This window comes from Rhinolophus sinicus, linkage group LG12 (genome assembly GCF_036562045.2).
Source record: "Rhinolophus sinicus isolate RSC01 linkage group LG12, ASM3656204v1, whole genome shotgun sequence".
Taxonomy (NCBI): Eukaryota; Metazoa; Chordata; class Mammalia; order Chiroptera; family Rhinolophidae; genus Rhinolophus; species Rhinolophus sinicus.
In genome coordinates, this window is record NC_133761.1 from 9,972,781 (window position 1) to 9,981,266 (window position 8,486).

An 8,486-nucleotide genomic window follows, 5' to 3' on the forward strand; every position below is an offset into this window, starting at 1 on the left:
TTCCTGAAACACATCTTGAAACAAAAACTTGGAGCTATGAGTTTATTTGGAATTGGATCCCAAATCATGGAGGGGATGAGGAAAGTTAGACAGAGAAGGGAGACGAAGCAATGCAGAGTGTCTGAGTGATCTATTACCACTGTGGGCCTCTGAGGTTCAAGCTTTCTAGGGACCATCTCTCTTTCTAGGAATCCTGTAAATTGCAGCTCCAAATTGCCCCACCGAGGGACAGAACAGCGGGGATATTTAGCCACTGACTCTCTCACTGTGTGAGATCTGCCTCTGGCACCTTAAGGCTGCTGTGTACGTGAATGAAAAAGCCCCTGATGTAAAATGTGGTCAGCTGCAGGTGAATTCAGTGGTGGGCTTTGGGGAGGTAGGGTAGGAAAGCAGCAAACTCTGTTATATTAACCCTTCTCAATTTTGATTTCCTGATCTAGGAATACAAATTTCTGACACATGACAGGGCATTTTTCTATATTCATTTTTGTTAAGAAGGAATGTTTATCCTAAACACTTTGGGGAAAAGGTGATAGCCATGAAAATATACAGCGGGATGGTTCTCATAGCTCACAAATCCTCAGACCTGGGAATCAGGGGTTCTAAACCTGTATTGTCTTCATAATCTCCTCTGACCATGATCCAAGAGAAGATTTTGAGAGGGACTTGATGAAAGAGGCCACGTAGAAACGTTTGGGTTCACTGCAAATGTTTATTTAACTCAGACACTTCAAAAGCATTTATTGGAGAAATGTTTTCTCATCTCCAATTCGCAGATTTATGTCAGATGAATCAACATGTTCACTCATCTCGGAGTCACAGCCTGCGGGAGTGAATTTAGTCAGCTAACCTGCAGCTCGCATGGCCTGAGAATTGTTTGAGAAGCCTTAACAATCCAGTGTCAAGTTTCCAGCTGTCTTTCCCATCCTGCTGCAGGAAGGGCAACCTGAGCTGGATTGATAAAGGACAGGGGTTCCCAAACTTGAGTGTTCATCAGAATTACCCGGAGGGCATTTTAAACCACAGACAGCTGGGCCCCACCACTAGATTTCTGGTTTAGTGGATCTGAAGTGGCACCCAAGAATAGGCATTTCTAGTAAGTTCCCAGTGATGCTGAAGCTGCTGGCCTGGAGACATTGTGAGAATCCATAGCTGAGAAGGAGCTTGAGTCGTAAATGAGTGGGGGAAGGTGGGGTGCAAGTCACTCAGAGCTCTGCTACTGTGTTTCCCTGAAAATAAGACCTAGCTCCAATGCATCTTTTGAAGCAAAAATTCATATACGACCCAGTCATATAATATAATATAATATAATATAATATAATATAATATAATATAATATAATATAATATAATACCTAGTCTTATTTTACTATAAGACCGGGTGTATATAATATAATAATAATAATAATAATAATAATATAATATAATACTGGATCTTATATTAATTTTTGCTCCAAAAGACGCATTAGAGCTGATGGTCCGGCTAGGTCTTATTTTCAGGGAAACATGGTAAGAGTTTGATTATAAACCTGGAACCCAAACAAAGAATGGCCTCTTGCCCTTGGATTTCAGAGATTTCATGGCAGGTTCATCATCTCAAAGGACATTTCTGTTCACTTTCCTTCTGCATTTTGCCCCATTCCTGGCCCATAATATATACACATCTTTTTCACCTCCCAGGATTCAGTCTAGCCTTCCAAAACAAGATTGCACTTGGAAAAAAGGATGTATTTCACTCACAACTAGACTTTGCACGGAAGACAGATGGAAGGACTCAAAATGAAGAAAAGGGGGGGGGAGGAGTAAACAGGAAAGGAGGAGAGACAGGCAGGTATTAACAGGCAGGACGTAACATTAAGAATATGCATTATGTTCTAATTTCTACGACTTGAATTTTCCCCTACTTTAGAATTTTGAAGTCTCTCACAAATGTTCTGCAAGACGTATTATTCCCATGAGGAAACTGAGGTTTAAACAGATAATGGGATCTTCCCAAGTAGACAAGACTTATAAGAGGCACAGGCAGGACTGAAAGCCAGAGGTGTTCAGTTCCACGTCTGGAGAAATTTCTGCTGTTCTCCAACATCAGGAAAATTGCATCTATATAGAGGGAGCATTAATGATTTGGAATTGGGAAGCCAAGTCATGTGGTTGAAGCAGTGGTTGCCTCAAATTTTCCACGGATTTTTGTATTTAAAATCATGGTATGGTCTGTGGCCCTTGTTCCTGGCTCTCTGAACTTGAGGTAAATCCAGGGTAACTTTCATAGTATTGCTACAAAAATGAGGTACCGTGTTTCCCCGAAAATAAGACTTAGCCAGACAATCAGCTCTAATGTATCTTTTGGAGCAAAAATTAATGTAAGACCTGGTATTATATTATTATTATATTATTATATTATATTATATTATATTATATTATATTATATTATATTATATTATATTATACACAGTCTTTAATTATAGTAAAATAAGACCGGGTCTTATATTAATTTTTGTTCCAAAGGATGCATTAGAACTGATTGTCTGGCTAGGTCTTATTTTCAGGGAAACATGGCAGCATTAAGTAATCTCCCTGCCTTTGTGCTTATTAATCTAACTATTTGGGAGGCTCTCTCCATTCTAGGCAGGAGCTACACAGCAGATGCCTCAGGAAAAGTATTCCTGATACAGGAAGAGATCTCAGTGCAGGGCTTCCCAGAATTGACCTAGGAAGGTGGACATGGGGCCAAGACCTACCAATGCAGAAGCCTTTGAAGACCTCACTCTCCACCTCGATGGGGCCATGATGTAACCCAACAGCTTGACAACTGATGCTACTCAACCTGGAGAAACATTTCAACATTCCACTAGAATGTGCCTCTCAAATAATGAAATGAATGGTATTTTTAGATGGCTGTTTTTCTATTCCAATTTCATAATGTCTACACAGATACCTCTAGATTTCTTCATTTAAGATGGGTCCCTGCTAACATTTGCTATTAGTGCATTGAATGTGGCAGTATGTATAGAGTTCCAAAGAAGCATGCAACAGTCAGAACTACAAGGAGGGTGGCTTTTGCTGAAAGATAAGGATGATTCCTAGCAGTTTAATTATCCAGATATGGATGGTCTTGCTCAGGCATCCCCCTTGAATAGTATGAAATCTGAGACTAGTCCAACACTTAGAGGGTATACTATTGAGACACAGGTAGTGGGGCTGGGTAAGTGCTGAGCTCTTTGCACTTTGTAGTCCTGTACCATAGTTGAAAATGTGGGGCCAGGGGAGAGATGAGAGTCAAATGAAGGATCCATCACTGACCATTTGGGACCCCCAAGTCATTTAATCTTTGCAACCCCATTTAGGATGCAGAATAGGTATCAGTCCGACATTACCTGGACTCTGAAGGAGACTAGATTGTAATGAGAAATTACAAGCCTCTCTGAACCTGCAGGTAACACAAACTGTGGAAGTGTACCTTTCCAGTATTAGGCCGTTTTTCTCAGTACAAACCACAACCAAATTTAAAACCTAACCCCTGAATGATATTCAAATATGTGGTTCCTTACCTGGGCCAAGAAGGAAACAGAAGAGCCTGGAAGGGAACTAGAAGGGTGGGGATCAGCTATGCCATTTGGTTGCAGCTTATTTGCATACAGAAAAAAGAGATTTGACTATGACGTCCCTCACATGTGCTAAAAAAGGATGCTAGCCTTATTAAAACGGTGTAATCTAATCCGTAAATTAAAACAGTGATACCTTTTTTTTTTACATAATTCAACATAAATTTGTTTTTCTTTTAAAGATAAGCCCTAGTGATGCTAAAGCTGAAATCTGGGTCCACGTAACTTATACGAATTATCTTAAAATAAAGAGTACCGCATACAGACAGAAAGGTGATATTTAAAGAAGAAGTTTTTTTAAAAAATCCAGAACTCCTTCAGTGCAAGAACTCAAATATCAAAACATTAAAAATGAGTTCCTCATAGAAGGGGCTTGCCATTGGAAGCCCCAACTCTCCTATCCTGGAAAGCATTCTGGAACAAAGTGTGATCTGAAATCATAAACGTGTGTGTATGTGCGTGCAGATGTATGCACGTGTGTATGTGTATATGTATGTACATGTGTGCATGCAGGCATCTTGTGTGCATGTGTGTATGTATGCATGTGTGTGTGTGTGCATGTGTGTATGTATGCACACGTGTATGTGTGTGCATGTGTGTATACGTGTGTGTGTGTGATGCATGTTTGTGGTAGAACTAGAGGGGAGAGCAAAATGGAGCCAGTTTAGAAGCTTGGAGCCCAAGAAGCCAAAAGGGGCATCCACTAAGATCCCCAAACAGAAGCGTAGGAATCAGTAAGAAGGGTGCAGGGCCCAGACACCAAAACCCAGGAAATAGGTGGAGAAGCAGCACAGAGTCTCACGATGGCCTTTGCAGGCAGGCACACCTCGGTTCCAGCCTGTGTCGCTCACAAGTCACATTGAGAAAAAGTATCCATTTCCCAGAACCTTGGCTTCTTTATTGGTAAAACTGGAAGAATAAGAACCACATTACGGAGCTGACATGATATGCAACTGAGATAATACATGTAAACTATTCTGCACAATTCCCGAGATCTAAGTGCTTAATAAATGCAGGCTGGTATTACTGGGGAGTACACAGAGATATGTGCCAGCAAATGCAAACTAAACCCATTCTTTCAACTGCATTTTATATGCCACTCAGTGCATATGGGATATCGGCCTACATTAAAAGGCTCAGATAGCCACCATATAATATCACTGTGAGGTTTAAATAAAATTACACACACAAACACAATTATATATAATTGTCTGGCACATGGTAAGCATGCAGCAATTCATAGCTCTTATTTTTATTAAGAAAATTTCTCTCGCCTTATGTTTGTACTTAAGATTAATCACCATGCTAGAAAATGATCGTGTTATGAATATACAAGTCACGAAAAGGAAAATAATAAATGGACAATAAACAAGGAAAAATGTCCAACAAAAAAATAAATTAAAACAATGATACCAGATTTCACATAATGCAACACAGATTATTTTTTTCCTCTTAGTGATAAGCCCTAGTGATGCTAAGGATTCATTAAAATAAGCGTGGTGATATGTTACTGTTGAGAATGTACGTGGCAATGATCCCTTGGAAAGTCACTGACGGTATGTAAAAAGAGCCTTTAAGTGTCCAAAACCTCAATCCAATTATTCCATTTCTTAAAGTCTAACCTATGAAGACAGCTTAAAATACAGGGGGAAAAATATAAATGTTCTTCCTTGTAGTATTTTTTTCAACAGCAAAAAATGAGGAACAACCTAAATAATGAACAGAGGAGGAATGGTTGCTTATGAAACTTCCACTTTGGCCCAATTATTCAATGAAATATTATGCAGCTATTAAAAATAATGCCAACAAAGAGTCTAAAATTACATATTAAAAGCTTACAAAGTCATACTAAGGATAAAAGGAGGATATAAAATGGTTTAAATAGCAGGTTCACAGTATATAAAACAACATATAAAAACTAAAAGAAAATACACTGATTTAATAATGATTGTCTGAGGCTGCTAGTAATTTTTCTTTATGTTTTTCTACTTTGCAATGTTTTTCTCTCATAAGCATGATTTTTTTTTTCATAATAGTGATAAATGTCCAATGAAATTTCCTTTAAACATTCCAGCAGCAAGATTTTTCTAGGACAGGGATCACCTAAGTTTAGCCCATATGTCAAATCCAACCTACCACCTGCTTTTGTAAATAAAGTTTTATCAGAGCACAACTACACTAATTCACGTATGTATTCCTTACAGCAGCTTCTGCACTAAGACGACAGAGTTGGGTAGTTGCAATAGAGATTGTATGGCCCACAAAACCCCGAATAGTTACTGACTCTTGACAGAGAAAAGGCACCGACTTGATTTAAAACACTGCACCCAGAAGATTTGACGGAGTCCAATAGAAAGGAAGTAAATGTTATTCAACCTGAAGAGACATTTCAACATTCCAGGAGACAGTTCCTGTCCAAGGATAAAATAAATGGTTGATTGTTTTAAGGTTGATGATTTTCCTTTCAATTTTACAACTTCAACACAGATACTTGTAGATTTCCCCATTTAAAAAAGGTCACTGACAATATTTGCTGTTAGTCCACTGAGCCTGGCAGTGTGTAGAGTTGCAAAGAAGTACGCAAGAGTGAGAACTACAAGGAGGGTGGCTATTGCTGAAAGATAGGATGATTCCTAGCAGTTGAATTATCTAGATATGGTCTTGCTCAAGCACCCTGACCCCCCTTGGTTGGTATGAAATCTAAGACTGGACAAATGTTTAGAGGACATATGATGAAAAAACATGCATTGGGGCAGGATGAGTGCTGAGTTCTTTCCACCTTTCAGTCTGGGCAGAGTGGTTGAGAACATGGGTTCTGGGGAGAGATGAGAGTCAAATGAAGGATCCACCACTGACTATTTGGGACCCCCAAGTCATTTAACTTTGGCGGCGATATCCGCACAACCTGATTCTGCATCAACTGTTTACATGCTATCAGGAACAGGGAACTCCTTTTTGAGGCAGCCTGTTTCTATGAGCTATCCCTTGTTTATAAAAACCAAAGAGCTTACCTTGTATTTTTTGCACCCCTTAACCCTTGGTGTGATCGTGGGGAGTTCCAATAGATTTATGTTCTCACTTGCAATGAGTCAAGTCCATCTTAAGCTCCAGAATTATCTCCTTCCTCCCTGCAGCCCAGCCTGTGGGCCTGCACTGACACTTGAAGGTGTGTGAGGGAAACTGTTGGTGTCCCTGCCTCTTTGGCACCACCCACTGTCCTTCCTGGCCTTATCGTCGGCCGGCTCCAGATGCCGGCTTTCTGAGGACCTACATGAACTCTCTTTCGGGCTCATGAGGCCTTCCACAGTTGTGCAATGGGAGACATACCAGTGGATCTCTTCAATCCCTCACGTCCCCCTATGGGCTGTACATCTTATGGCTTTTGAGGCGGTGGTCCTGTGGCCCCAGCCCACATCCTAGGTGGCTTTTTGTTCTCAAGGGACTCTCTTCTTGGTTCTTATTTGACCTGTGGGAATTCACACATCCTCACTAAAGGGTGGTGGTAGAGGGTGCTTTATCTTCCCCTGTCATGCTCCCATCTCTTCCTACCTGCAGAGGTAGACACACCAGTACAGAGTAAGCTTCCTACGCAGACATTCACTATCTACATGTGGTTCCCTTGGAGCCATGCCTTTCTCTTGGCTTCCGAAAGTATATGAAGATTTTACTGTACGTGCTACTAGTCCAACAACTCAAGACTCGGACAAATTTCCAACTCTTTTCACCTCTTATTCAAAGTGTCTTCTTACATTGATTGATATGGGAAATACGTGAGGACTTGGGATAATGGTGGTAAAGAGAAGAACGGCTTACATGCCTCTTAATAAACCCCCAAGGGAGGTTTCTGCCTGTGATTATTTGTGGCTCTATATAGATGTTTTGGGTACCTAATGATTTCTTACAGCTTTGGTTCCTAGTCATAATTTTACAGCAACAGACTAAGTCCCACTCAACAATCTGTTACACCATTATTGATTGACTGGCCTGACCATGGTTAGCTAAAGTATGTTCCAAGAGGTCCAGTCCCAGGAAATGCTTCACCCAGAATCCCCTTCATGGAAAATCGCTGTGAACGTAAACGGTGCTGACAAGTCCTATGGTTTAACTTTCTTTAAATGAGCACTACTGCTGTGGCCTACCTTACAGTGTATAAAATATTTTCCTTCATATACTGCTCTCACTCATTCATCTATTTATCCATCTAACCATCCAACATTTATTGTGTACCCCCTCCAGTCTAGGTCTTCACAACGGCCTTTTGAAGAATACGTGGCAGATAAGTTACTCTCCTTATGCTGCAGACGAGGAATCTGAAGATCAGAAATGTTGATCACTTTTTCTAAGGTCACACAGCCATTAATAACAGAGGGTGGGGGTGGGAGGGAAGAAGGAGCTGGGACTTAACTAGTGTACTCTTGTGTCCTAGACTTCATCACACTGCTACTCAGGAATGTTCACGTACAAGGATGGAAAGTACGAGGACAAATCCTGGATTCTCACATGAGTCTAGCATTACCACCGAGTACCAGGACCACAGGAGATTTTCAAACATAATTTTGAGGTACCATTTTCATGTTGCAGTGATGCGATTCAGTAAACACGAACTGATTCTCACTTCAAAATTTTTCCATTCTTCTTTTTATAAGAAAACCTGATTATGTGATTTTAAATGTTAAAAGGCTCCCTTTGGACTTTGGTTAGACTGACAAACAAGCAAAGGAATGACAAGGATTGGACTTGTTTAATTTGGCAAAGTGACAACAGACTGTCTCCGAGCCATGGAGGCCTAGCTGGTGTCCAGTTATTCTGGATGTGGTGAGAAGCTTTGTCAAAGCATCTACCAGCCATAGGAGAATTCCAGAAAAACTCTTTATTTGGAAGTAAG